We start from the raw sequence: 27,907 nt of genomic DNA on the forward strand, positions 1-27,907 counted from the left end.
ACCGAGTTGGAGCTAGTACCTCCCCATATATATTTATGGAATGGGATTTGCAACAAAAAAGAAACTTTGTGTTCCCAACAGGCTAGGTTTAGGAAGGCTTACACACACACATATCTCTCGGAACTCAGCAAGTGGAGAGACGTTCGTTCATCTAGGACCAAGGGAACGGGATGTAGGGACACTTTTTCTCTGCTTTCTCAGTTTGTTTCCTAATGCCGTTTTGAAGTTCCTGCAGTTTTCACTGTAAAACAGAGTTGGAGCTAGTACCTCCACATATATATGTATGGAATGGAGTTTGCAACTGAAAAGAAACTTTGTGTTCCCAAAAAGATAGGTGAAGAACGGCTTTCACACACACTTATCTCTGAGAACTGAGCAAGTGGAGAGACGTTCGTTCATCTAGCACCAAGGGAACGGGTTGCAGGAGACACTTTTTCTCTGCTTTCTCAGTCTGTTTCCTTGTGCCGGTTAGAATTTCCTGCAGATTTATACTGTAAAACCGAGTTGGAGCTAGTACCTCCCCATATATATGTATGGAATGGAGTTTGCAACTGAAAAGAAACTTTGTGTTCCCAACAAGCTAGGTGAAGGACGGCTTTCACACACACTTATCTCTCAGAACTGAGCAAGTGGAGAGACGTTCGTTCATCCTGTACAAAGGGAACGGGTAGCAGGAGACAATTTTTCTCTGCTTTCTCAGTCTGTTTCCTAGTGCCGGTTAGAATTTCCTGCAGATTTATACTGTAAAACCGAGTTGGAGCTAGTACCTCCCCATATATATGTATGGAATGGAGTTTGCAACTGAAAAGAAACTTTGTGTTCCCAACAAGCTAGGTGAAGGACGGCTTTCACACACACTTATCTCTGAGAACTGAGCAAGTGGAGAGACGTTCGTTCATCTAGCACCAAGGGAACGGGTTGCAGGAGACACTTTTTCTCTGCTTTCTCAGTCTGTTTCCTTGTGCCGGTTAGAATTTCCTGCAGATTTATACTGTAAAACCGAGTTGGAGCTAGTACCTCCCCATATATATGTATGGAATGGAGTTTGCAACTGAAAAGAAACTTTGTGTTAGCAACAAGCTAGGTGAAGGACGGCTTTCACACACACTTATCTCTCAGAACTGAGCAAGTGGAGAGACGTTCGTTCATTTAGCAGCAAGGGAACGGGTTGCAGGAGACACTTTTTCTCTGCTTTCTCAGTCTGTTTCCTAGTGCCGGTTTGAAGTTCCTGCAGTTTTCACTGTAAAACGGAGTTGGAGCTAGTACTTCCCCATATACATGTATGGAATGGAGTTTGCAACTGAAAAGAAACTTTGTGTTCCCAACAAGCTAGGTGAAGGACTGCTTTCACACACACTTATCTCTCAGAACTGAGCAAGTGGAGAGACGTTCGTTCATCTAGCACCAAGGGAACGGGATGCAGGGGACACTTTTTCTCTGCTTTCTCAGTCTGTTTCCTAGTGCCGGTTTGAAGTTCCTACAGTTTTCACTGTAAAACCGAGTTGGAGCTAGTACATCCCCATATATATTTATGGAATGGGATTTGCAACAAAAAAGAAACTTTGTGTTCCCAACAGGCTAGGTTAAGGAAGGCTTACACACACACATATCTCTCGGAACTCAGCAAGTGGAGAGACGTTCGTTCATCTAGGACCAAGGGAACGGGATGTAGGGACACTTATTCTCTGCTTTCTCAGTTTGTTTCCTAATGCCGTTTTGAAGTTCCTGCAGTTTTCACTGAAAAACCGATTTGGAGCTAGTACCTCCCCATATATATGTATGGAATGGAGTTTGCAACTGAAAAGAAACTTTGGGTTCCCAACAAGCTAGGTTAAGTACGGCTTTCACACACACTTATCACTCAGAACTGAGCAAGTGGAGAGACGTTCGTTCATCTAGCACCAAGGAAACGGGTTGCAGGAGACACTTTTTCTCTGCTTTCTCAGTCTGTTTCCTAGTGCCGGTTTGAAGTTCCTGCAGTTTTCACTGTAAAACCGAGTTGGAGCTAGTACCTCCCCATATATATGTATGGAATGGAGTTTGCAACTGAAAAGTAACTTTGTGTTCCCAACAAGCTAGGTGAAGGACGGCTTTCACACACACTTATCTCTCAGAACTGAGTAAGTGGAGAGACGTTCGTTCATCTAGCACCAAGGGAACGGGTTGCAGGAGACACTTTTTCTCTGCTTTCTCAGTCTGTTTCCTAGTGCCGGTTTGAAATTCCTGCAGTTTTCACTGTAAAACCGAGTTGGAGCTAGTACCTACCCATATATATGTATGGAATGGAGTTTGCAACTGAAAAGAAACTTTGTGTTCCCAACAAGCTAGGTGAAGGACGGCTTTCACACACACTTATCTCTCAGAACTGAGCAAGTGGAGAGACGTTCGTTCATCTAGCACCAAGGGAACGGGTTGCAGGAGACACTTTTTCTCTGCTTTCTCAGTCTGTTTCCTAGTGCCGGTTTGAAGTTCCTGCAGTTTTCACTGTAAAACCGAGTTGGAGCTAGAACCTCCCCATATATATGTATGGAATGGAGTTTGCAACTGAAAAGAAACTTTGTGTTCCCAACAAGCTAGGTGAAGGACGGCTTTCACACACACTTATCTCTCAGAACTGAGCAAGTGGAGAGACGTTCGTTCATCTAGCACCAAGGGAACGGGTTGCAGGAGACACTTTTTCTCTGCTTTCTCAGTCTGTTTCCTAGTGCCGGTTTGAAGTTCCTGCAGTTTTCACTGTAAAACCGAGTTGGAGCTAGTACCTCCCCATATATATGTATGAAATGGAGTTTGCAACTGAAAAGAAACTTTGTGTTCCCAACAAGCTAGGTGAAGGACGGCTTTCACACACACTTATTTCTCAGAACTGAGCAAGTTCAGAGACGTTCGTTCATCTAGCACCAATGGAACGGGATGCAGGAGACACTATTTCTCGGCTTTCTCAGTCTGTTTCCTAGTGCCGGTTTGAAGTTCCTGCAGTTTTCACTGTAAAACCGAGTTGGAGCTAGTACCTCCCCATATATATTTATGGAATGGGATTTGCAACAAAAAAGAAACTTTGTGTTCCCAACAGGCTAGGTTTAGGAAGGCTTACACACACACATATCTCTCGGAACTCAGCAAGTGGAGAGACGTTCGTTCATCTAGGACCAAGGGAACGGGATGTAGGGACACTTTTTCTCTGCTTTCTCAGTTTGTTTCCTAATGCCGTTTTGAAGTTCCTGCAGTTTTCACTGTAAAACAGAGTTGGAGCTAGTACCTCCACATATATATGTATGGAATGGAGTTTGCAACTGAAAAGAAACTTTGTGTTCCCAAAAAGATAGGTGAAGAACGGCTTTCACACACACTTATCTCTGAGAACTGAGCAAGTGGAGAGACGTTCGTTCATCTAGCACCAAGGGAACGGGTTGCAGGAGACACTTTTTCTCTGCTTTCTCAGTCTGTTTCCTTGTGCCGGTTAGAATTTCCTGCAGATTTATACTGTAAAACCGAGTTGGAGCTAGTACCTCCCCATATATATGTATGGAATGGAGTTTGCAACTGAAAAGAAACTTTGTGTTCCCAACAAGCTAGGTGAAGGACGGCTTTCACACACACTTATCTCTCAGAACTGAGCAAGTGGAGAGACGTTCGTTCATCCTGTACAAAGGGAACGGGTAGCAGGAGACAATTTTTCTCTGCTTTCTCAGTCTGTTTCCTAGTGCCGGTTAGAATTTCCTGCAGATTTATACTGTAAAACCGAGTTGGAGCTAGTACCTCCCCATATATATGTATGGAATGGAGTTTGCAACTGAAAAGAAACTTTGTGTTCCCAACAAGCTAGGTGAAGGACGGCTTTCACACACACTTATCTCTGAGAACTGAGCAAGTGGAGAGACGTTCGTTCATCTAGCACCAAGGGAACGGGTTGCAGGAGACACTTTTTCTCTGCTTTCTCAGTCTGTTTCCTTGTGCCGGTTAGAATTTCCTGCAGATTTATACTGTAAAACCGAGTTGGAGCTAGTACCTCCCCATATATATGTATGGAATGGAGTTTGCAACTGAAAAGAAACTTTGTGTTAGCAACAAGCTAGGTGAAGGACGGCTTTCACACACACTTATCTCTCAGAACTGAGCAAGTGGAGAGACGTTCGTTCATTTAGCAGCAAGGGAACGGGTTGCAGGAGACACTTTTTCTCTGCTTTCTCAGTCTGTTTCCTAGTGCCGGTTTGAAGTTCCTGCAGTTTTCACTGTAAAACGGAGTTGGAGCTAGTACTTCCCCATATACATGTATGGAATGGAGTTTGCAACTGAAAAGAAACTTTGTGTTCCCAACAAGCTTGGTGAAGGACTGCTTTCACACACACTTATCTCTCAGAACTGAGCAAGTGGAGAGACGTTCGTTCATCTAGCACCAAGGGAACGGGATGCAGGGGACAGTTTTTCTCTGCTTTCTCAGTCTGTTTCCTAGTGCCGGTTTGAAGTTCCTACAGTTTTCACTGTAAAACCGAGTTGGAGCTAGTACATACCCATATATATTTATGGAATGGGATTTGCAACAAAAAAGAAACTTTGTGTTCCCAACAGGCTAGGTTAAGGAAGGCTTACACACACACATATCTCTCGGAACTCAGCAAGTGGAGAGACGTTCGTTCATCTAGGACCAAGGGAACGGGATGTAGGGACACTTATTCTCTGCTTTCTCAGTTTGTTTCCTAATGCCGTTTTGAAGTTCCTGCAGTTTTCACTGAAAAACCGATTTGGAGCTAGTACCTCCCCATATATATGTATGGAATGGAGTTTGCAACTGAAAAGAAACTTTGGGTTCCCAACAAGCTAGGTTAAGTACGGCTTTCACACACACTTATCACTCAGAACTGAGCAAGTGGAGAGACGTTCGTTCATCTAGCACCAAGGAAACGGGTTGCAGGAGACACTTTTTCTCTGCTTTCTCAGTCTGTTTCCTAGTGCCGGTTTGAAGTTCCTGCAGTTTTCACTGAAAAACCGAGTTGGAGATAGTACCTCCCCATATATATGTATGGAATGGAGTTTGCAACTGAAAAGAAACTTTGTGTTCACAACAAGCTAGGTGAAGGACGGCTTTCACACACACTCATCTCTCAGAACTGAGCAAGTGGAGAGACGTTCGTTCATCTAGCACCAAGGGAACGGGTTGCAGGAGACACTTTTTCTCTGCTTTCTCAGTCTGTTTCCTAGTGCCGGTTTGAAGTTCCTGCAGTTTTCACTGTAAAACCGAGTTGGAGCTAGTACCTCCTCATATATATGTATGGAATGGAGTTTGCAACTGAAAAGAAACTTTGGGTTCCCAACGAGTTAGGTGAAGGGCTGCTTTCACACACACTTATCTCTCAGAACTGAGCAAGTGGAGAGACGTTCGTTCATCTAGCACCAAGGGAACGGGATGCAGGAGACACTATTTCTCTGCTTTCTCAGTCTGTTTCCTAGTGCCGGTTTGAAGTTCCTGCAGTTTTCACTGTAAAACGGAGTTGGAGCTAGTACTTCCCCATATACATGTATGGAATTTAGTTTGCAACTGAAGAGAAACTTTGTGTTCCCAACAAGATAGGTGAAGGACTGCTTTCACACACACTTATCTCTCAGAACTGAGCAAGTGGAGAGACGTTCGTTCATCTAGCACCAAGGGAACGGGATGCAGGAGACACTTTTTCTCTGCTTTCTCAGTCTGTTTCCTAGTGCCGTTTTGAAATTCCTACAGTTTTCACTGTAAAACCGAGTTGGAGATAGTACATCCCCATATATATTTATGGAATGGTATTTGCAACAAAAAAGAAACTTTGTGTTCCCAACAGGCTAGGTTAAGGAAGGCTTACACACACACATATCTCTCGGAACTCAGCAAGTGGAGAGACGTTCGTTCATCTAGGACCAAGGGAACGGGATGTAGGGACACTTTTTCTCTGCTTTCTCAGTTTGTTTCCTAATGCCGTTTTGAAGTTCCTGCAGTTTTCACTGTAAAACAGAGTTGGAGCTAGTACCTCCCCATATATATGTATGGAATGGAGTTTGCAACTGAAAAGAAACTTTGTGTTCCCAAAAAGCTAGGTGAAGAACGGCTTTCACACACACTTATCTCTGAGAACTGAGCAAGTGGAGAGACGTTCGTTCATCTAGCACCAAAGGAACGGGTTGCAGGAGACACTTTTTCTCTGCTTTCTCAGTCTGTTTCCTTGTGCCGGTTAGAATTTCCTGCAGATTTATACTGTAAAACCGAGTTGGAGCTAGTACCTCCCCATATATATGTATGGAATGGAGTTTGCAACTGAAAAGAAACTTTGTGTTCCCAACAAGCTAGGTGAAGGACGGCTTTCACACACACTTATCTCTCAGAACTGAGCAAGTGGAGAGACGTTCGTTCATCCTGTACAAAGGGAACGGGTAGCAGGAGACAATTTTTCTCTGCTTTCTCAGTCTGTTTCCTAGTGCCGGTTAGAATTTCCTGCAGATTTATACTGTAAAACCGAGTTGGAGCTAGTACCTCCCCATATATATGTATGGAATGGAGTTTGCAACTGAAAAGAAACTTTGTGTTCCCAACAAGCTAGGTGAAGGACGGCTTTCACACACACTTATCTCTGAGAACTGAGCAAGTGGAGAGACGTTCGTTCATCTAGCACCAAGGGAACGGGTTGCAGGAGACACTTTTTCTCTGCTTTCTCAGTCTGTTTCCTTGTGCCGGTTAGAATTTCCTGCAGATTTATACTGTAAAACCGAGTTGGAGCTAGTACCTCCCCATATATATGTATGGAATGGAGTTTGCAACTGAAAAGAAACTTTGTGTTAGCAACAAGCTAGGTGAAGGACGGCTTTCACACACACTTATCTCTCAGAACTGAGCAAGTGGAGAGACGTTCGTTCATTTAGCAGCAAGGGAACGGGTTGCAGGAGACACTTTTTCTCTGCTTTCTCAGTCTGTTTCCTAGTGCCGGTTTGAAGTTCCTGCAGTTTTCACTGTAAAACGGAGTTGGAGCTAGTACTTCCCCATATACATGTATGGAATGGAGTTTGCAACTGAAAAGAAACTTTGTGTTCCCAACAAGCTTGGTGAAGGACTGCTTTCACACACACTTATCTCTCAGAACTGAGCAAGTGGAGAGACGTTCGTTCATCTAGCACCAAGGGAACGGGATGCAGGGGACACTTTTTCTCTGCTTTCTCAGTCTGTTTCCTAGTGCCGGTTTGAAGTTCCTACAGTTTTCACTGTAAAACCGAGTTGGAGCTAGTACATCCCCATATATATTTATGGAATGGGATTTGCAACAAAAAAGAAACTTTGTGTTCCCAACAGGCTAGGTTAAGGAAGGCTTACACACACACATATCTCTCGGAACTCAGCAAGTGGAGAGACGTTCGTTCATCTAGGACCAAGGGAACGGGATGTAGGGACACTTATTCTCTGCTTTCTCAGTTTGTTTCCTAATGCCGTTTTGAAGTTCCTGCAGTTTTCACTGAAAAACCGATTTGGAGCTAGTACCTCCCCATATATATGTATGGAATGGAGTTTGCAACTGAAAAGAAACTTTGGGTTCCCAACAAGCTAGGTTAAGTACGGCTTTCACACACACTTATCACTCAGAACTGAGCAAGTGGAGAGACGTTCGTTCATCTAGCACCAAGGAAACGGGTTGCAGGAGACACTTTTTCTCTGCTTTCTCAGTCTGTTTCCTAGTGCCGGTTTGAAGTTCCTGCAGTTTTCACTGAAAAACCGAGTTGGAGCTAGTACCTCCCCATATATATGTATGGAATGGAGTTTGCAACTGAAAAGAAACTTTGTGTTCACAACAAGCTAGGTGAAGGACGGCTTTCACACACACTCATCTCTCAGATCTGAGCAAGTGGAGAGACGTTCGTTCATCTAGCACCAAGGGAACGGGTTGCAGGAGACACTTTTTCTCTGCTTTCTCAGTCTGTTTCCTAGTGCCGGTTTGAAGTTCCTGCAGTTTTCACTGTAAAACCGAGTTGGAGCTAGTACCTCCTCATATATATGTATGGAATGGAGTTTGCAACTGAAAAGAAACTTTGGGTTCCCAACGAGTTAGGTGAAGGGCTGCTTTCACACACACTTATCTCTCAGAACTGAGCAAGTGGAGAGACGTTCGTTCATCTAGCACCAAGGGAACGGGATGCAGGAGACACTATTTCTCTGCTTTCTCAGTCTGTTTCCTAGTGCCGGTTTGAAGTTCCTGCAGTTTTCACTGTAAAACGGAGTTGGAGCTAGTACTTCCCCATATACATGTATGGAATTTAGTTTGCAACTGAAAAGAAACTTTGTGTTCCCAACAAGATAGGTGAAGGACTGCTTTCACACACACTTATCTCTCAGAACTGAGCAAGTGGAGAGACGTTCGTTCATCTAGCACCAAGGGAACGGGATGCAGGAGACACTTTTTCTCTGCTTTCTCAGTCTGTTTCCTAGTGCCGTTTTGAAATTCCTACAGTTTTCACTGTAAAACCGAGTTGGAGATAGTACATCCCCATATATATTTATGGAATGGTATTTGCAACAAAAAAGAAACTTTGTGTTCCCAACAGGCTAGGTTAAGGAAGGCTTACACACACACATATCTCTCGGAACTCAGCAAGTGGAGAGACGTTCGTTCATCTAGGACCAAGGGAACGGGATGTAGGGACACTTTTTCTCTGCTTTCTCAGTTTGTTTCCTAATGCCGTTTTGAAGTTCCTGCAGTTTTCACTGTAAAACAGAGTTGGAGCTAGTACCTCCCCATATATATGTATGGAATGGAGTTTGCAACTGAAAAGAAACTTTGTGTTCCCAAAAAGCTAGGTGAAGAACGGCTTTCACACACACTTATCTCTGAGAACTGAGCAAGTGGAGAGACGTTCGTTCATCTAGCACCAAAGGAACGGGTTGCAGGAGACACTTTTTCTCTGCTTTCTCAGTCTGTTTCCTAGTTCCGGTTACAATTTCCTGCAGATTTATACTGTAAAACCGAGTTGGAGCTAGTACCTCCCCATATATATGTATGGAATGGAGTTTGCAACTGAAAAGAAACTTTGTGTTCCCAACAAGCTAGGTGAAGGACGGCTTTCACACACACTTATCTCTCAGAACTGAGCAAGTGGAGAGACGTTCGTTCATCCTGTACAAAGGGAACGGGTTGCAGGAGACACTTATTCTCTGCTTTCTCAGTCTGTTTCCTAGTGCCGGTTAGAATTTCCTGCAGATTTATACTGTAAAACCGAGTTGGAGCTAGTACCTCCCCATATATATGTATGGAATGGAGTTTGCAACTGAAAAGAAACTTTGTGTTCCCAACAAGCTAGGTGAAGGACGGCTTTCACACACACTTATCTCTGAGAACTGAGCAAGTGGAGAGACGTTCGTTCATCTAGCATCAAGGGAACGGGTTGCAGGAGACACTTTTTCTCTGCTTTCTCTGTCTGTTTCCTAGTGCCGTTTTGAAATTCCTACAGTTTTCACTGTAAAACCGAGTTGGAGATAGTACATCCCCATATATATTTATGGAATGGGATTTGCAACAAAAAAGAAACTTTGTGTTCCCAACAGGCTAGGTTAAGGAAGGCTTACACACACACATATCTCTCGGAACTCAGCAAGTGGAGAGACGTTCGTTCATCTAGGACCAAGGGAACGGGATGTAGGGACACTTATTCTCTGCTTTCTCAGTTTGTTTCCTAATGCCGTTTTGAAGTTCCTGCAGTTTTCACTGAAAAACCGATTTGGAGCTAGTACCTCCCCATATATATGTATGGAATGGAGTTTGCAACTGAAAAGAAACTTTGGGTTCCCAACAAGCTAGGTTAAGTACGGCTTTCACACACACTTATCACTCAGAACTGAGCAAGTGGAGAGACGTTCGTTCATCTAGCACCAAGGAAACGGGTTGCAGGAGACACTTTTTCTCTGCTTTCTCAGTCTGTTTCCTAGTGCCGGTTTGAAGTTCCTGCAGTTTTCACTGAAAAACCGAGTTGGAGCTAGTACCTCCCCATATATATGTATGGAATGGAGTTTGCAACTGAAAAGAAACTTTGTGTTCACAACAAGCTAGGTGAAGGACGGCTTTCACACACACTCATCTCTCAGATCTGAGCAAGTGGAGAGACGTTCGTTCATCTAGCACCAAGGGAACGGGTTGCAGGAGACACTTTTTCTCTGCTTTCTCAGTCTGTTTCCTAGTGCCGGTTTGAAGTTCCTGCAGTTTTCACTGTAAAACCGAGTTGGAGCTAGTACCTCCTCATATATATGTATGGAATGGAGTTTGCAACTGAAAAGAAACTTTGGGTTCCCAACGAGTTAGGTGAAGGGCTGCTTTCACACACACTTATCTCTCAGAACTGAGCAAGTGGAGAGACGTTCGTTCATCTAGCACCAAGGGAACGGGATGCAGGAGACACTATTTCTCTGCTTTCTCAGTCTGTTTCCTAGTGCCGGTTTGAAGTTCCTGCAGTTTTCACTGTAAAACGGAGTTGGAGCTAGTACTTCCCCATATACATGTATGGAATTTAGTTTGCAACTGAAAAGAAACTTTGTGTTCCCAACAAGATAGGTGAAGGACTGCTTTCACACACACTTATCTCTCAGAACTGAGCAAGTGGAGAGACGTTCGTTCATCTAGCACCAAGGGAACGGGATGCAGGAGACACTTTTTCTCTGCTTTCTCAGTCTGTTTCCTAGTGCCGTTTTGAAATTCCTACAGTTTTCACTGTAAAACCGAGTTGGAGATAGTACATCCCCATATATATTTATGGAATGGTATTTGCAACAAAAAAGAAACTTTGTGTTCCCAACAGGCTAGGTTAAGGAAGGCTTACACACACACATATCTCTCGGAACTCAGCAAGTGGAGAGACGTTCGTTCATCTAGGACCAAGGGAACGGGATGTAGGGACACTTTTTCTCTGCTTTCTCAGTTTGTTTCCTAATGCCGTTTTGAAGTTCCTGCAGTTTTCACTGTAAAACAGAGTTGGAGCTAGTACCTCCCCATATATATGTATGGAATGGAGTTTGCAACTGAAAAGAAACTTTGTGTTCCCAAAAAGCTAGGTGAAGAACGGCTTTCACACACACTTATCTCTGAGAACTGAGCAAGTGGAGAGACGTTCGTTCATCTAGCACCAAAGGAACGGGTTGCAGGAGACACTTTTTCTCTGCTTTCTCAGTCTGTTTCCTTGTGCCGGTTAGAATTTCCTGCAGATTTATACTGTAAAACCGAGTTGGAGCTAGTACCTCCCCATATATATGTATGGAATGGAGTTTGCAACTGAAAAGAAACTTTGTGTTCCCAACAAGCTAGGTGAAGGACGGCTTTCACACACACTTATCTCTCAGAACTGAGCAAGTGGAGAGACGTTCGTTCATCCTGTACAAAGGGAACGGGTTGCAGGAGACACTTATTCTCTGCTTTCTCAGTCTGTTTCCTAGTGCCGGTTAGAATTTCCTGCAGATTTATACTGTAAAACCGAGTTGGAGCTAGTACCTCCCCATATATATGTATGGAATGGAGTTTGCAACTGAAAAGAAACTTTGTGTTCCCAACAAGTTAGGTGAAGGACGGCTTTCACACACACTTATCTCTGAGAACTGAGCAAGTGGAGAGACGTTCGTTCATCTAGCATCAAGGGAACGGGTTGCAGGAGACACTTTTTCTCTGCTTTCTCTGTCTGTTTCCTAGTGCCGTTTTGAAATTCCTACAGTTTTCACTGTAAAACCGAGTTGGAGATAGTACATCCCCATATATATTTATGGAATGGGATTTGCAACAAAAAAGAAACTTTGTGTTCCCAACAGGCTAGGTTAAGGAAGGCTTACACACACACATATCTCTCGGAACTCAGCAAGTGGAGAGACGTTCGTTCATCTAGGACCAAGGGAACGGGATGTAGGGACACTTTTTCTCTGCTTTCTCAGTCTGTTTCCTAATGCCGTTTTGAAGTTCCTGCAGTTTTCACTGTAAAACAGAGTTGGAGCTAGTACCTCCCAATATATATGTATGGAATGGAGTTTGCAACTGAAAAGAAACTTTGTGTTCCCAAAAAGCTAGGTGAAGAACGGCTTTCACACACACTTATCTCTGAGAACTGAGCAAGTGGAGAGACGTTCGTTCATCTAGCACCAAGGGAACGGGTTGCAGGAGACACTTTTTCTCTGCTTTCTCAGTCTGTTTCCTTGTGCCGGTTAGAATTTCCTGCAGATTTATACTGTAAAACCGAGTTGGAGCTAGTACCTCCCCATATATATGTATGGAATGGAGTTTGCAACTGAAAAGAAACTTTGGGTTCCCAACGAGTTAGGTGAAGGGCTGCTTTCACACACACTTATCTCTCAGAACTGAGCAAGTGGAGAGACGTTCGTTCATCTAGCACCAATGGAACGGGATGCAGGAGACACTATTTCTCTTCTTTCTCAGTCTGTTTCCTAGTGCCGGTTTGAAGTTCCTGCAGTTTTCACTGTAAAACGGAGTTGGAGCTAGTACTTCCCCATATACATGTATGGAATTTAGTTTGCAACTGAAAAGAAACTTTGTGTTCCCAACAAGATAGGTGAAGGACTGCTTTCACACACACTTATCTCTCAGAACTGAGCAAGTGGAGAGACGTTCGTTCATCTAGCACCAATGGAACGGTATGCAGGAGACACTTTTTCTCTGCATTCTCAGTCTGTTTCCTCTTGCCGTTTTGAAATTCCTACAGTTTTCACTGTAAAACCGAGTTGGAGATAGTACATCCCCATATATATTTATGGAATGGTATTTGCAACAAAAAAGAAACTTTGTGTTCCCAACAGGCTAGGTTAAGGAAGGCTTACACACATACATATCTCTCGGAACTCAGCAAGTGGAGAGACGTTCGTTCATCTAGGACCAAGGGAACGGGATGTAGGGACACTTTTTCTATGCTTTCTCAGTTTGTTTCCTAATGCCGTTTTGAAGTTCCTGCAGTTTTCACTGTAAAACAGAGTTGGAGCTAGTACCTCCTAATATATATGTATGGAATGGAGTTTGCAACTGAAAAGAAACTTTGTGTTCCCAAAAAGCTAGGTGAAGAACGGCTTTCACACACACTTATCTCTGAGAACTGAGCAAGTGGAGAGACGTTCGTTCATCTAGCACCAAGGGAACGGATTGCAGGAGACACTTTTTCTCTGCTTTCTCAGTCTGTTTCCTTGTGCCGGTTAGAATTTCCTGCAGATTTATACTGTAAAACCGAGTTGGAGCTAGTACCTCCCCATATATATGTATGGAATGGAGTTTGCAGCTGAAAAGAAACTTTGTGTTCCCAACAAGCTAGGTGAAGGACGGCTTTCACACACACTTATCTCTCAGAACTGAGCAAGTGGAGAGACGTTCGTTCATCCTGTACAAAGGGAACGGGTTGCAGGAGACACTTTTTCTCTGCTTTCTCAGTCTGTTTCCTAGTGCCGGTTAGATTTTCCTGCAGATTTATACTGTAAAACCGAGTTGGAGCTAGTACCTCCCCATATATATGTATGGAATGGAGTTTGCAACTGAAAAGAAACTTTGTGTTCCCAACAAGCTAGGTGAAGGACGGCTTTCACACACACTTATCTCTGAGAACTGAGCAAGTGGAGAGACGTTCGTTCATCTAGCACCAAGGGAACGGGTTGCAGGAGACACTTTTTCTCTGCTTTCTCAGTCTGTTTCCTTGTGCCGGTTAGAATTTCCTGCAGATTTATACTGTAAAACCGAGTTGGAGCTAGTACCTCCCCATATATATGTATGGAATGGAGTTTGCAACTGAAAAGAAACTTTGTGTTCCCAACAAGCTAGGTGAAGGACGGCTTTCACACACACTTATCTCTGAGAACTGAGCAAGTGGAGAGACGTTCGTTCATCTAGCACCAAGGGAACGGGTTGCAGGAGACACTTTTTCTCTGCTTTCTCAGTCTGTTTCCTTGTGCCGGTTAGAATTTCCTGCAGATTTATACTGTAAAACCGAGTTGGAGCTAGTACCTCCCCATATATATGTATGGAATGGAGTTTGCAACTGAAAAGAAACTTTGTGTTCCCAAAAAGCTAGGTGAAGAACGGCTTTCACACACACTTATCTCTGAGAACTGAGCAAGTGGAGAGACGTTCGTTCATCTAGCACCAAGGGAACGGGTTGCAGGAGACACTTTTTCTCTGCTTTCTCAGTCTGTTTCCTAGTTCCGGTTAGAATTTCCTGCAGATTTATACTGTAAAACCGAGTTGGAGCTAGTACCTCCCCATATATATGTATGGAATGGAGTTTGCAACTGAAAAGAAACTTTGTGTTCCCAACAAGCTAGGTGAAGGACGGCTTTCACACACACTTATCTCTCAGAACTGAGCAAGTGGAGAGACGTTCGTTCATTATGTACAAAGGGAACGGGTTGCAGGAGACACTTTTTCTCTGCTTTCTCAGTCTGTTTCCTAGTGCCGGTTAGAATTTCCTGCAGATTTATACTGTAAAACCGAGTTGGAGCTAGTACCTCCCCATATATATGTATGGAATGGAGTTTGCAACTGAAAAGAAACTTTGTGTTCCCAACAAGCTATGTGAAGGACGGCTTTCACACACACTTATCTCTGAGAACTGAGCAAGTGGAGAGACGTTCATTCATCTAGCACCAAGGGAACGGGTTGCAGGAGACACTTTTTCTCTGCTTTCTCAGTCTGTTTCCTTGTGCCGGTTAGAATTTCCTGCAGATTTATACTGTAAAACCGAGTTGGAGCTAGTACCTCCCCATATATATGTATGGAATGGAGTTTGCAACTGAAAAGAAACTTTGTGTTCCCAAAAAGCTAGGTGAAGAACGGCTTTCACACACACTTATCTCTCAGAACTGAGCAAGTGGAGAGACGTTCGTTCATCTAGCACCAAGGGAACGGGATGCAGGAGACACATTTTCTCTGCTTTCTCAGTCTGTTTCCTAGTGCCGGTTTGAAGTTCCTGCAGTTTTCACTGTAAAACGGAGTTGGAGCTAGTACTTCCCCATATACATGTATGGAATGGAGTTTGCAACTGAAAAGAAACTTTGTGTTCCCAACAAGCTTGGTGAAGGACTGCTTTCACACACACTTATCTCTCAGAACTGAGCAAGTGGAGAGACGTTCGTTCATCTAGCACCAAGGGAACGGGATGCAGGGGACACTTTTTCTCTGCTTTCTCAGTCTGTTTCCTAGTGCCGGTTTGAAGTTCCTACAGTTTTCACTGTAAAACCGAGTTGGAGCTAGTACATCCCCATATATATTTATGGAATGGGATTTGCAACAAAAAAGAAACTTTGTGTTCCCAACAGGCTAGATTAAGGAAGGCTTACACACACACATATCTCTCGGAACTCAGCAAGTGGAGAGACGTTCGTTCATCTAGGACCAAGGGAACGGGATGTAGGGACACTTTTTCTCTGCTTTCTCAGTTTGTTTCCTAATGCCGTTTTGAAGTTCCTGCAGTTTTCACTGAAAAACCGATTTGGAGCTAGTACCTCCCCATATATATGTATGGAATGGAGTTTGCAACTGAAAAGAAACTTTGGGTTCCCAACAAGCTAGGTTAAGTACGGCTTTCACACACACTTATCACTCAGAACTGAGCAAGTGGAGAGACGTTCGTTCATCTAGCACCAAGGAAACGGGTTGCAGGAGACACTATTTCTCTGCTTTCTCAGTCTGTTTCCTAGTGCCGGTTTGAAGTTCCTGCAGTTTTCACTGAAAAACCGAGTTGGAGCTAGTACCTCCCCATATATATGTATGGAATGGAGTTTGCAACTGAAAAGAAACTTTGTGTTCACAACAAGCTAGGTGAAGGACGGCTTTCACACACACTTATCTCTCAGATCTGAGCAAGTGGAGAGACGTTCGTTCATCTAGCACCAAGGGAACGGGTTGCAGGAGACACTTTTTCTCTGCTTTCTCAGTCTGTTTCCTAGTGCCGGTTTGAAGTTCCTGCAGTTTTCACTGTAAAACCGAGTTGGAGCTAGTACCTCCTCATATATATGTATGGAATGGAGTTTGCAACTGAAAAGAAACTTTGGGTTCCCAACGAGTTAGGTGAAGGGCTGCTTTCACACACACTTATCTCTCAGAACTGAGCAAGTGGATAGACGTTCGTTCATCTAGCACCAAGGGAACGGGATGCAGGAGACACTATTTCTCTGCTTTCTCAGTCTGTTTCCTAGTGCCGGTTTGAAGTTCCTGCAGTTTTCACTGTAAAACGGAGTTGGAGCTAGTACTTCCCCATATACATGTATGGAATTTAGTTTGCAACTGAAAAGAAACTTTGTGTTCCCAACAAGATAGGTGAAGGACTGCTTTCACACACACTTATCTCTCAGAACTGAGCAAGTGGAGAGACGTTCGTTCATCTAGCACCAAGGGAACGGGATGCAGGAGACACTTTTTCTCTGCTTTCTCAGTCTGTTTCCTAGTGCCGTTTTGAAATTCCTACAGTTTTCACTGTAAAACCGAGTTGGAGATAGTACATCCCCATATATATTTATGGAATGGGATTTGCAACAAAAAAGAAACTTTGTGTTCCCAACAGGCTAGGTTAAGGAAGGCTTACACACACACATATCTCTCGGAACTCAGCAAGTGGAGAGACGTTCGTTCATCTAGGACCAAGGGAACGGGATGTAGGGACACTTTTTCTCTGCTTTCTCAGTTTGTTTCCTAATGCCGTTTTGAAGTTCCTGCAGTTTTCACTGTAAAACAGAGTTGGAGCTAGTACCTCCCCATATATATGTATGGAATGGAGTTTGCAACTGAAAAGAAACTTTGTGTTCCCAAAAAGCTAGGTGAAGAACGGCTTTCACACACACTTATCTCTGAGAACTGAGCAAGTGGAGAGACGTTCGTTCATCTAGCACCAAGGGAACGGGTTGCAGGAGACACTTTTTCTCTGCTTTCTCAGTCTGTTTCCTTGTGCCGGTTAGAATTTCCTGCAGATTTATACTGTAAAACCGAGTTGGAGCTAGTACCTCCCCATATATATGTATGGAATGGAGTTTGCAACTGAAAAGAAACTTTGTGTTCCCAACAAGCTAGGTGAAGGACGGCTTTCACACACACTTATCTCTCAGAACTGAGCAAGTGGAGAGACGTTCGTTCATCCTGTACAAAGGGAACGGGTTGCAGGAGACACTTTTTCTCTGCTTTCTCAGTCTGTTTCCTAGTGCCGGTTAGAATTTCCTGCAGATTTATACTGTAAAACCGAGTTGGAGCTAGTACCTCCCCATATATATGTATGGAATGGAGTTTGCAACTGAAAAGAAACTTTGTGTTCCCAACAAGCTAGGTGAAGGACGGCTTTCACACACACTTATCTCTGAGAACTGAGCAAGTGGAGAGACGTTCGTTCATCTAGCACCAAGGGAACGGGTTGCAGGAGACACTTTTTCTCTGCTTTCTCAGTCTGTTTCCTAGTGCCGTTTTGAAATTCCTACAGTTTTCACTGTAAAACCGAGTTGGAGATAGTACATCCCCATATATATTTATGGAATGGGATTTGCAACAAAAAAGAAACTTTGTGTTCCCAACAGGCTAGGTTAAGGAAGGCTTACACACACACATATCTCTCGGAACTCAGCAAGTGGAGAGACGTTCGTTCATCTAGGACCAAGGGAACGGGATGTAGGGACACTTTTTCTCTGCTTTCTCAGTTTGTTTCCTAATGCCGTTTTGAAGTTGCTGCAGTTTTCACTGTAAAACAGAGTTGGAGCTAGTACCTCCCCATATATATGTATGGAATGGAGTTTGCAACTGAAAAGAAACTTTGTGTTCCCAAAAAGCTAGGTGAAGAACGGCTTTCACACACACTTATCTCTGAGAACTGAGCAAGTGGAGAGACGTTCGTTCATCTAGCACCAAGGGAACGGGTTGCAGGAGACACTTTTTCTCTGCTTTCTCAGTCTGTTTCCTTGTGCCGGTTAGAATTTCCTGCAGATTTATACTGTAAAACCGAGTTGGAGCTAGTACCTCCCCATATATATGTATGGAATGGAGTTTGCAACTGAAAAGAAACTTTGGGTTCCCAACGAGTTAGGTGAAGGGCTGCTTTCACACACACTTATCTCTCAGAACTGAGCAAGTGGAGAGACGTTCGTTCATCTAGCACCAAGGGAACGGGATGCAGGAGACACTATTTCTCTGCTTTCTCAGTCTGTTTCCTAGTGCCGGTTTGAAGTTCCTGCAGTTTTCACTGTAAAACGGAGTTGGAGCTAGTACTTCCCCATATACATGTATGGAATTTAGTTTGCAACTGAAAAGAAACTTTGTGTTCCCAACAAGATAGGTGAAGGACTGCTTTCACACACACTTATCTCTCAGAACTGAGCAAGTGGAGAGACGTTCGTTCATCCTGTACAAAGGGAACGGGTTGCAGGAGACACTTTTTCTCTGCTTTCTCAGTCTGTTTCCTAGTGCCGGTTTGAAGTTCCTGCAGTTTTCACTGAAAAACCGATTTGGAGCTAGTACCTCCCCATATATATGTATGGAATGGAGTTTGCAACTGAAAAGAAACATTGTGTTCCCAACAAGCTAGGTGAAGGACGGCTTTCACACACACTTATCTCTCAGAACTGAGCAAGTGGAGAGACGTTCGTTCATCTAGCACCAAGGGAACGGGTTGCAGGAGACACTTTTTCTCTGCTTTCTCAGTCTGTTTCCTAGTGCCGGTTTGAAGTTCCTGCAGTTTTCACTGTAAAACCGAGTTGGAGCTAGTACCTCCCCATATATATGTATGGAATGGAGTTTGCAACTGAAAAGAAACTTTGTGTTCCCAACAAGCTAGGTGAAGGACGGCTTTCACACACACTTATTTCTCAGAACTGAGCAAGTTCAGAGACGTTCGTTCATCTAGCACCAAGGGAACGGGATGCAGGAGACACTTTTTCTCGGCTTTCTCAGTCTGTTTCCTAGTGCCGGTTTGAAGTTCCTGCAGTTTTCACTGTAAAACCGAGTTGGAGCTAGTACCTCCCCATATATATGTATGGAATGGAGTTTGCAACTGAAAAGAAACTTTGTGTTCCCAACAAGATAGGTGAAGGACTGCTTTCACACACACTTATCTCTCAGAACTGAGCAAGTGGAGAGACGTTCGTTCATCTAGCACCAAGGGAACGGGATGCAGGAGACACTTTTTCTCTGCTTTCTCAGTCTGTTTCCTAGTGCCGTTTTGAAATTCCTACAGTTCACTGTAAAACCGAGTTGGAGATAGTACATCCCCATATATATTTATGGAATGGGATTTGCAACAAAAAAGAAACTTTGTGTTCCCAACAGGCTAGGTTAAGGAAGGCTTACACACACATATATCTCTCGGAACTCAGCAAGTGGAGAGACGTTCGTTCATCTAGGACCAAGGGAACGGGATGTAGGGACACTTTTTCTCTGCTTTCTCAGGTTGTTTCCTAATGCCGTTTTGAAGTTCCTGCAGTTTTCACTGTAAAACAGAGTTGGAGCTAGTATATCCCCATATATATGTATGGAATGGAGTTTGCAACTGAAAAGAAACTTTGTGTTCCCAAAAAGCTAGGTGAAGAACGGCTTTCACACACACTTATCTCTGAGAACTGAGCAAGTGGAGAGACGTTCGTTCATCTAGCACCAAGGGAACGGGTTGCAGGAGACACTTTTTCTCTGCTTTCTCAGTCTGTTTCCTTGTGCCGGTTAGAATTTCCTGCAGATTTATACTGTAAAACCGAGTTGGAGCTAGTACCTCCCCATATATATGTATGGAATGGAGTTTGCAACTGAAAAGAAACTTTGGGTTCCCAACGAGTTAGGTGAAGGGCTGCTTTCACACACACTTATCTCTCAGAACTGAGCAAGTGGAGAGACGTTCGTTCATCTAGCACCAAGGGAACGGGATGCAGGAGACACTATTTCTCTGCTTTCTCAGTCTGTTTCCTAGTGCCGGTTTGAAGTTCCTGCAGTTTTCACTGTAAAACGGAGTTGGAGCTAGTACTTCCCCATATACATGTATGGAATTTAGTTTGCAACTGAAAAGAAACTTTGTGTTCCCAACAAGATAGTTGAAGGACTGCTTTCACACACACTTATCTCTCAGAACTGAGCAAGTGGAGAGACGTTCGTTCATCTAGCACCAATGGAACGGGATGCAGGAGACACTTTTTCTCTGCATTCTCAGTCTGTTTCCTAGTGCCGTTTTGAAATTCCTACAGTTTTCACTGTAAAACCGAGTTGGAGATAGTACATCCCCATATATATTTATGGAATGGGATTTGCAACAAAAAAGAAACTTTGTGTTCCCAACAGGCTAGGTTAAGGAAGGCTTACACACATACATATCTCTCGGAACTCAGCAAGTGGAGAGACGTTCGTTCATCTAGGACAAAGGGAACGGGATGTAGGGACACTTATTCTATGCTTTCTCAGTATGTTTCCTAATGCCGTTTTGAAGTTCCTGCAGTTTTCACTGTAAAACAGAGTTGGAGCTAGTACCTCCCCATATATATGTATGGAATGGAGTTTGCAACTGAAAAGAAACTTTGTGTTCCCAAAAAGCTAGGTGAAGAACGGCTTTCACACACACTTATCTCTCAGAACTGAGCAAGTGGAGAGACGTTCGTTCATCTAGCACCAAGGGAACGGATTGCAGGAGACACTTTTTCTCTGCTTTCTCAGTCTGTTTCCTTGTGCCGGTTAGAATTTCCTGCAGATTTATACTGTAAAACCGAGTTGGAGCTAGTACCTCCCCATATATATGTATGGAATGGAGTTTGCAACTGAAAAGAAACTTTGTGTTCCCAACAAGCTAGGTGAAGGACGGCTTTCACACACACTTATCTCTCAGAACTGAGCAAGTGGAGAGACGTTCGTTCATCCTGTACAAAGGGAACGGGTTGCAGGAGACACTTTTTCTCTGCTTTCTCAGTCTGTTTCCTAGGGCCGGTTAGATTTTCCTGCAGATTTATACTGTAAAACCGAGTTGGAGCTAGTACCTCCCCATATATATGTATGGAATGGAGTTTGCAACTGAAAAGAAACTTTGTGTTCCCAACAAGCTAGGTGAAGGACGGCTTTCACACACACTTATCTCTGAGAACTGAGCAAGTGGAGAGACGTTCGTTCATCTAGCACCAAGGGAACGGGTTGCAGGAGACACTTTTTCTCTGCTTTCTCAGTCTGTTTCCTTGTGCCGGTTAGAATTTCCTGCAGATTTATACTGTAAAACCGAGTTGGAGCTAGTACCTCCCCATATATATGTATGGAATGGAGTTTGCAACTGAAAAGAAACTTTGTGTTCCCAACAAGCTAGGTGAAGGACGGCTTTCACACACACTTATCTCTGAGAACTGAGCAAGTGGAGAGACGTTCGTTCATCTAGCACCAAGGGAACGGGTTGCAGGAGACACTTTTTCTCTGCTTTCTCAGTCTGTTTCCTTGTGCCGGTTAGAATTTCCTGCAGATTTATACTGTAAAACCGAGTTGGAGCTAGTACCTCCCCATATATATGTATGGAATGGAGTTTGCAACTGAAAAGAAACTTTGTGTTCCCAAAAAGCTAGGTGAAGAACGGCTTTCACACACACTTATCTCTGAGAACTGAGCAAGTGGAGAGACGTTCGTTCATCTAGCACCAAGGGAACGGGTTGCAGGAGACACTTTTTCTCTGCTTTCTCAGTCTGTTTCCTAGTTCCGGTTAGAATTTCCTGCAGATTTATACTGTAAAACCGAGTTGGAGCTAGTACCTCCCCATATATATGTATGGAATGGAGTTTGCAACTGAAAAGAAACTTTGTGTTCCCAACAAGCTAGGTGAAGGACGGCTTTCACACACACTTATCTCTCAGAACTGAGCAAGTGGAGAGACGTTCGTTCATCCTGTACAAAGGGAACGGGTTGCAGGAGACACTTTTTCTCTGCTTTCTCAGTCTGTTTCCTAGTGCCGGTTAGAATTTCCTGCAGATTTATACTGTAAAACCGAGTTGGAGCTAGTACCTCCCCATATATATGTATGGAATGGAGTTTGCAACTGAAAAGAAACTTTGTGTTCCCAACAAGCTATGTGAAGGACGGCTTTCACACACACTTATCTCTGAGAACTGAGCAAGTGGAGAGACGTTCGTTCATCTAGCACCAAGGGAACGGGTTGCAGGAGACACTTTTTCTCTGCTTTCTCAGTCTGTTTCCTTGTGCCGGTTAGAATTTCCTGCAGATTTATACTGTAAAACCGAGTTGGAGCTAGTACCTCCCCATATATATGTATGGAATGGAGTTTGCAACTGAAAAGAAACTTTGTGTTCCCAAAAAGCTAGGTGAAGAACGGCTTTCACACACACTTATCTCTGAGAACTGAGCAAGTTGAGAGACGTTCGTTCATCTAGCACCAAGGGAACGGGTTGCAGGAGACACTTTTTCTCTGCTTTCTCAGTCTGTTTCCTTGTGCCGGTTAGAATTTCCTGCAGATTTATACTGTAAAACCGAGTTGGAGCTAGTACCTCCCCATATATATGTATGGAATGGAGTTTGCAACTGAAAAGAAACTTTGTGTTCCCAACAAGCTAGGTGAAGGACGGCTTTCACACACACTTATCTCTCAGAACTGAGCAAGTGGAGAGACGTTCGTTCATCCTGTACAAAGGGAACGGGTTGCAGGAGACACTTTTTCTCTGCTTTCTCAGTCTGTTTCCTAGTGCCGGTTAGAATTTCCTGCAGATTTATACTGTAAAACCGAGTTGGAGCTAGTACCTCCCCATATATATGTATGGAATGGAGTTTGCAACTGAAAAGAAACTTTGTGTTCCCAACAAGCTAGGTGAAGGACGGCTTTCACACACACTTATCTTTGAGAACTGAGCAAGTGGAGAGACGTTCGTTCATCTAGCACCAAGGGAACGGGTTGCAGGAGACACTTTTTCTCTGCTTTCTCAGTCTGTTTCCTAGTGCCGTTTTGAAATTCCTACAGTTTTCACTGTAAAACCGAGTTGGAGATAGTACATCCCCATATATATTTATGGAATGGGATTTGCAACAAAAAAGAAACTTTGTGTTCCCAACAGGCTAGGTTAAGGAAGGCTTACACACACACATATCTCTCGGAACTCAGCAAGTGGAGAGACGTTCGTTCATCTAGGACCAAGGGAACGGGATGTAGGGACACTTTTTCTCTGCTTTCTCAGTTTGTTTCCTAATGCCGTTTTGAAGTTCCTGCAGTTTTAACTGTAAAACAGAGTTGGAGCTAGTACCTCACCATATATATGTATGGAATGGAGTTTGCAACTGAAAAGAAACTTTGTGTTCCCAAAAAGCTAGGTGAAGAACGGCTTTCACACACATTTATCTCTGAGAACTGAGCAAGTGGAGAGACGTTCGTTCATCTAGCACCAAGGGAACGGGTTGCAGGAGACACTTTTTCTCTGCTTTCTCAGTCTGTTTCCTTGTGCCGGTTAGAATTTCCTGCAGATTTATACTGTAAAACCGAGTTGGAGCTAGTACCTCCCCATATATATGTATGGAATGGAGTTTGCAACTGAAAAGAAACTTTGTGTTCCCAACAAGCTAGGTGAAGGACGGCTTTCACACACACTTATCTCTCAGAACTGAGCAAGTGGAGAGACGTTCGTTCATCCTGTACAAAGGGAACGGGTTGCAGGAGACACTTTTTCTCTGCTTTCTCAGTCTGTTTCCTAGTGCCGGTTAGAATTTCCTGCAGATTTATACTGTAAAACCGAGTTGGAGCTAGTACCTCCCCATATATATGTATGGAATGGAGTTTGCAACTGAAAAGAAACTTTGTGTTCCCAACAAGCTAGGTGAAGGACGGCTTTCACACACACTTATCTCTGAGAACTGCGCAAGTGGAGAGACGTTCGTTCATCTAGCACCAAGGGAACGGGTTGCAGGAGACACTTTTTCTCTGCTTTCTCAGTCTGTTTCCTTGTGCCGGTTAGAATTTCCTGCAGATTTATACTGTAAAACCGAGTTGTAGCTAGTACCTCCCCATATATATGTATGGAATGGAGTTTGCAACTGAAAAGAAACTTTGTGTTCCCAACAAGCTAGGTGAAGGACGGCTTTCACACACACTTATCTCTCAGAACTGAGCAAGTGGAGAGACGTTCGTTCATCCTGTACAAAGGGAACGGGTTGCAGGAGACACTTTTTCTCTGCTTTCTCAGTCTGTTTCCTAGTGCCGGTTTGAAGTTCCTGCAGTTTTCACTGAAAAACCGATTTGGAGCTAGTACCTCCCCATATATATGTATGGAATGGAGTTTGCAACTGAAAAGAAACATTGTCTTCCCAACAAGCTAGGTGAAGGACGGCTTTCACACACACTTATCTCTCAGAACTGAGCAAGTGGAGAGACGTTCGTTCATCTAGCACCAAGGGAACGGGTTGCAGGAGACACTTTTTCTCTGCTTTCTCAGTCTGTTTCCTAGTGCCGGTTTGAAGTTCCTGCAGTTTTCACTGTAAAACCGAGTTGGAGCTAGTACCTCCCCATATATATGTATGGAATGGAGTTTGCAACTGAAAAGAAACTTTGTGTTCCCAACAAGCTAGGTGAAGGACGGCTTTCACACACACTTATTTCTCAGAACTGAGCAAGTTCAGAGACGTTCGTTCATCTAGCACCAAGGGAACGGGATGCAGGAGACACTTTTTCTCGGCTTTCTCAGTCTGTTTCCTAGTGCCGGTTTGAAGTTCCTGCAGTTTTCACTGTAAAACCGAGTTGGAGCTAGTACCTCCCCATATATATGTATGGAATGGAGTTTGCAACTGAAAAGAAACTTTGTGTTCCCAACAAGATAGGTGAAGGACTGCTTTCACACACACTTATCTCTCAGAACTGAGCAAATGGAGAGACGTTCGTTCATCTAGCACCAAGGGAACGGGATGCAGGAGACACTTTTTCTCTGCTTTCTCAGTCTGTTTCCTAGTGCCGTTTTGAAATTCCTACAGTTCACTGTAAAACCGAGTTGGAGATAGTACATCCCCATATATATTTATGGAATGGGATTTGCAACAAAAAAGAAACTTTGTGTTCCCAACAGGCTAGGTTAAGGAAGGCTTACACACACACATATCTCTCGGAACTCAGCAAGTGGAGAGACGTTCGTTCATCTAGGACCAAGGGAACGGGATGTAGGGACACTTTTTCTCTGCTTTCTCAGGTTGTTTCCTAATGCCGTTTTGAAGTTCCTGCAGTTTTCACTGTAAAACAGAGTTGGAGCTAGTACATCCCCATATATATGTATGGAATGGAGTTTGCAACTGAAAAGAAACTTTGTGTTCCCAAAAAGCTAGGAGAAGAACGGCTTTCACACACACTTATCTCTGAGAACTGAGCAAGTGGAGAGACGTTCGTTCATCTAGCACCAAGGGAACGGGTTGCAGGAGACACTTTTTCTCTGCTTTCTCAGTCTGTTTCCTTGTGCCGGTTAGAATTTCCTGCAGATTATACTGTAAAACCGAGTTGGAGCTAGTACCTCCCCATATATATGTATGGAATGGAGTTTGCAACTGAAAAGAAACTTTGTGTTCCCAACAAGCTAGGTGAAGGACGGCTTTCACACACACTTATCTCTCAGAACTGAGCAAGTGGAGAGACGTTCGTTCATCCTGTACAAAGGGAACGGGTTGCAGGAGACACTTTTTCTCTGCTTTCTCAGTCTGTTTCCTAGTGCCGGTTAGAATTTCCTGCAGATTTATACTGTAAAACCGAGTTGGAGCTAGTACCTCCCCATATATATGTATGGAATGGAGTTTGCAACTGAAAAGAAACTTTGTGTTCCCAACAAGCTAGGTGAAGGACGGCTTTCACACACACTTATCTCTGAGAACTGAGCAAGTGGAGAGACGTTCGTTCATCTAGCACCAAGGGAACGGGTTGCAGGAGACACTTTTTCTCTGCTTTCTCAGTCTGTTTCCTAGTGCCGTTTTGAAATTCCTACAGTTTTCACTGTAAAACCGAGTTGGAGATAGTACATCCCCATATATATTTATGGAATGGGATTTGCAACAAAAAAGAAACTTTGTTTTCCCAACAGGCTAGGTTAAGGAAGGCTTACACACACACATATCTCTCGGAACTCAGCAAGTGGAGAGACGTTCGTTCATCTAGGACCAAGGGAACGGGATATAGGGACACTTTTTCTCTGCTTTCTCAGTTTGTTTCCTAATGCCGTTTTGAAGTTCCTGCAGTTTTCACTGTAAAACAGAGTTGGAGCTAGTACCTCCCCATATATATGTATGGAATGGAGTTTGCAACTGAAAAGAAACTTTGTGTTCCCAAAAAGCTAGGTGAAGAACGGCTTTCACACACACTTATCTCTGAGAACTGAGCAAGTGGAGAGACGTTCGTTCATCTAGCACCAAGGGAACGGGTTGCAGGAGACACTTTTTCTCTGCTTTCTCAGTCTGTTTCCTTGTGCCGGTTAGAATTTCCTGCAGATTTATACTGTAAAACCGAGTTGGAGCTAGTACCTCCCCATATATATGTATGGAATGGAGTTTGCAACTGAAAAGAAACTTTGTGTTCCCAACAAGCTAGGTGAAGGACGGCTTTCACACACACTTATCTCTCAGAACTGAGCAAGTGGAGAGACGTTCGTTCATCCTGTACAAAGGGAACGGGTTGCAGGAGACACTTTTTCTCTGATTTCTCAGTCTGTTTCCTAGTGCCGGTTAGAATTTCCTGCAGATTTATACTGTAAAACCGAGTTGGAGCTAGTACCTCCCCATATATATGTATGGAATGGAGTTTGCAACTGAAAAGAAACTTTGTGTTCCCAACAAGCTAGGTGAAGGACGGCTTTCACACACACTTATCTCTGAGAACTGAGCAAGTGGAGAGACGTTCGTTCATCTAGCACCAAGGGAACGGGTTGCAGGAGACAATTTTTCTCTGCTTTCTCAGTCTGTTTCCTTGTGCCTGTTAGAATTTCCTGCATATTTATACTGTAAAACCGAGTTGGAGCTAGTACCTCCCCATATATATGTATGGAATGGAGTTTGCAACTGAAAAGAAACTTTGTGTTCCCAACAAGCTAGGTGAAGTACGGCTTTCACACACACTTATCTCTCAGAACTGAGCAAGTGGAGAGACGTTCGTTCATCCTGTACAAAGGGAACGGGTTGCAGGAGACACTTTTTCTCTGCTTTCTCAGTCTGTTTCCTAGTGCCGGTTTGAAGTTCCTGCAGGTTTCACTGAAAAACCGATTTGGAGCTAGTACCTCCCCATATATATGTATGGAATGGAGTTTGCAACTGAAAAGAAACATTGTGTTCCCAACAAGCTAGGTGAAGGACGGCTTTCACACACACTTATCTCTCAGAACTGAGCAAGTGGAGAGACGTTCGTTCATCTAGCACCAAGGGAACGGGTTGCAGGAGACACTTTTTCTCTGCTTTCTCAGTCTGTTTCCTAGTGCCGGTTTGAAGTTCCTGCAGTTTTCACTGTAAAACCGAGTTGGAGCTAGTACCTCCCCATATATATGTACGGAATGGAGTTTGCAACTGAAAAGAAACTTTGTGTTCCCAACAAGCTAGGTGAAGGACGGCTTTCACACACACTTATTTCTCAGAACTGAGCAAGTTCAGAGACGTTCGTTCATCTAGCACCAAGGGAACGGGATGCAGGAGACACATTTTCTCGGCTTTCTCAGTCTGTTTACTAGTGCCGGTTTGAAGTTCCTGCATTTTTCAGTGTAAAACGGAGTTGGAGCTAGTACTTCCAGATATACATGTATGGAATGGAGTTTGCAACTGAAAAGAAACTTTGTGTTCCCAACAAGCTAGGTGAAGGACTGCTTTCACACACACTTATCTCTCAGAACTGAGCAAGTGGAGAGACGTTCGTTCATCTAGCACCAAGGGAACGGGATGCAGGAGACACTTTTTCTCTGCTTTCTCAGTCTGTTTCCTAGTGCCGGTTTGAAGTTCCTACAGTTTTCACTGTAAAA

The sequence above is a fragment of the Camelus bactrianus genome, chromosome 13, assembly GCF_048773025.1.
Source record: "Camelus bactrianus isolate YW-2024 breed Bactrian camel chromosome 13, ASM4877302v1, whole genome shotgun sequence".
Lineage (NCBI taxonomy): Eukaryota > Metazoa > Chordata > Mammalia > Artiodactyla > Camelidae > Camelus > Camelus bactrianus.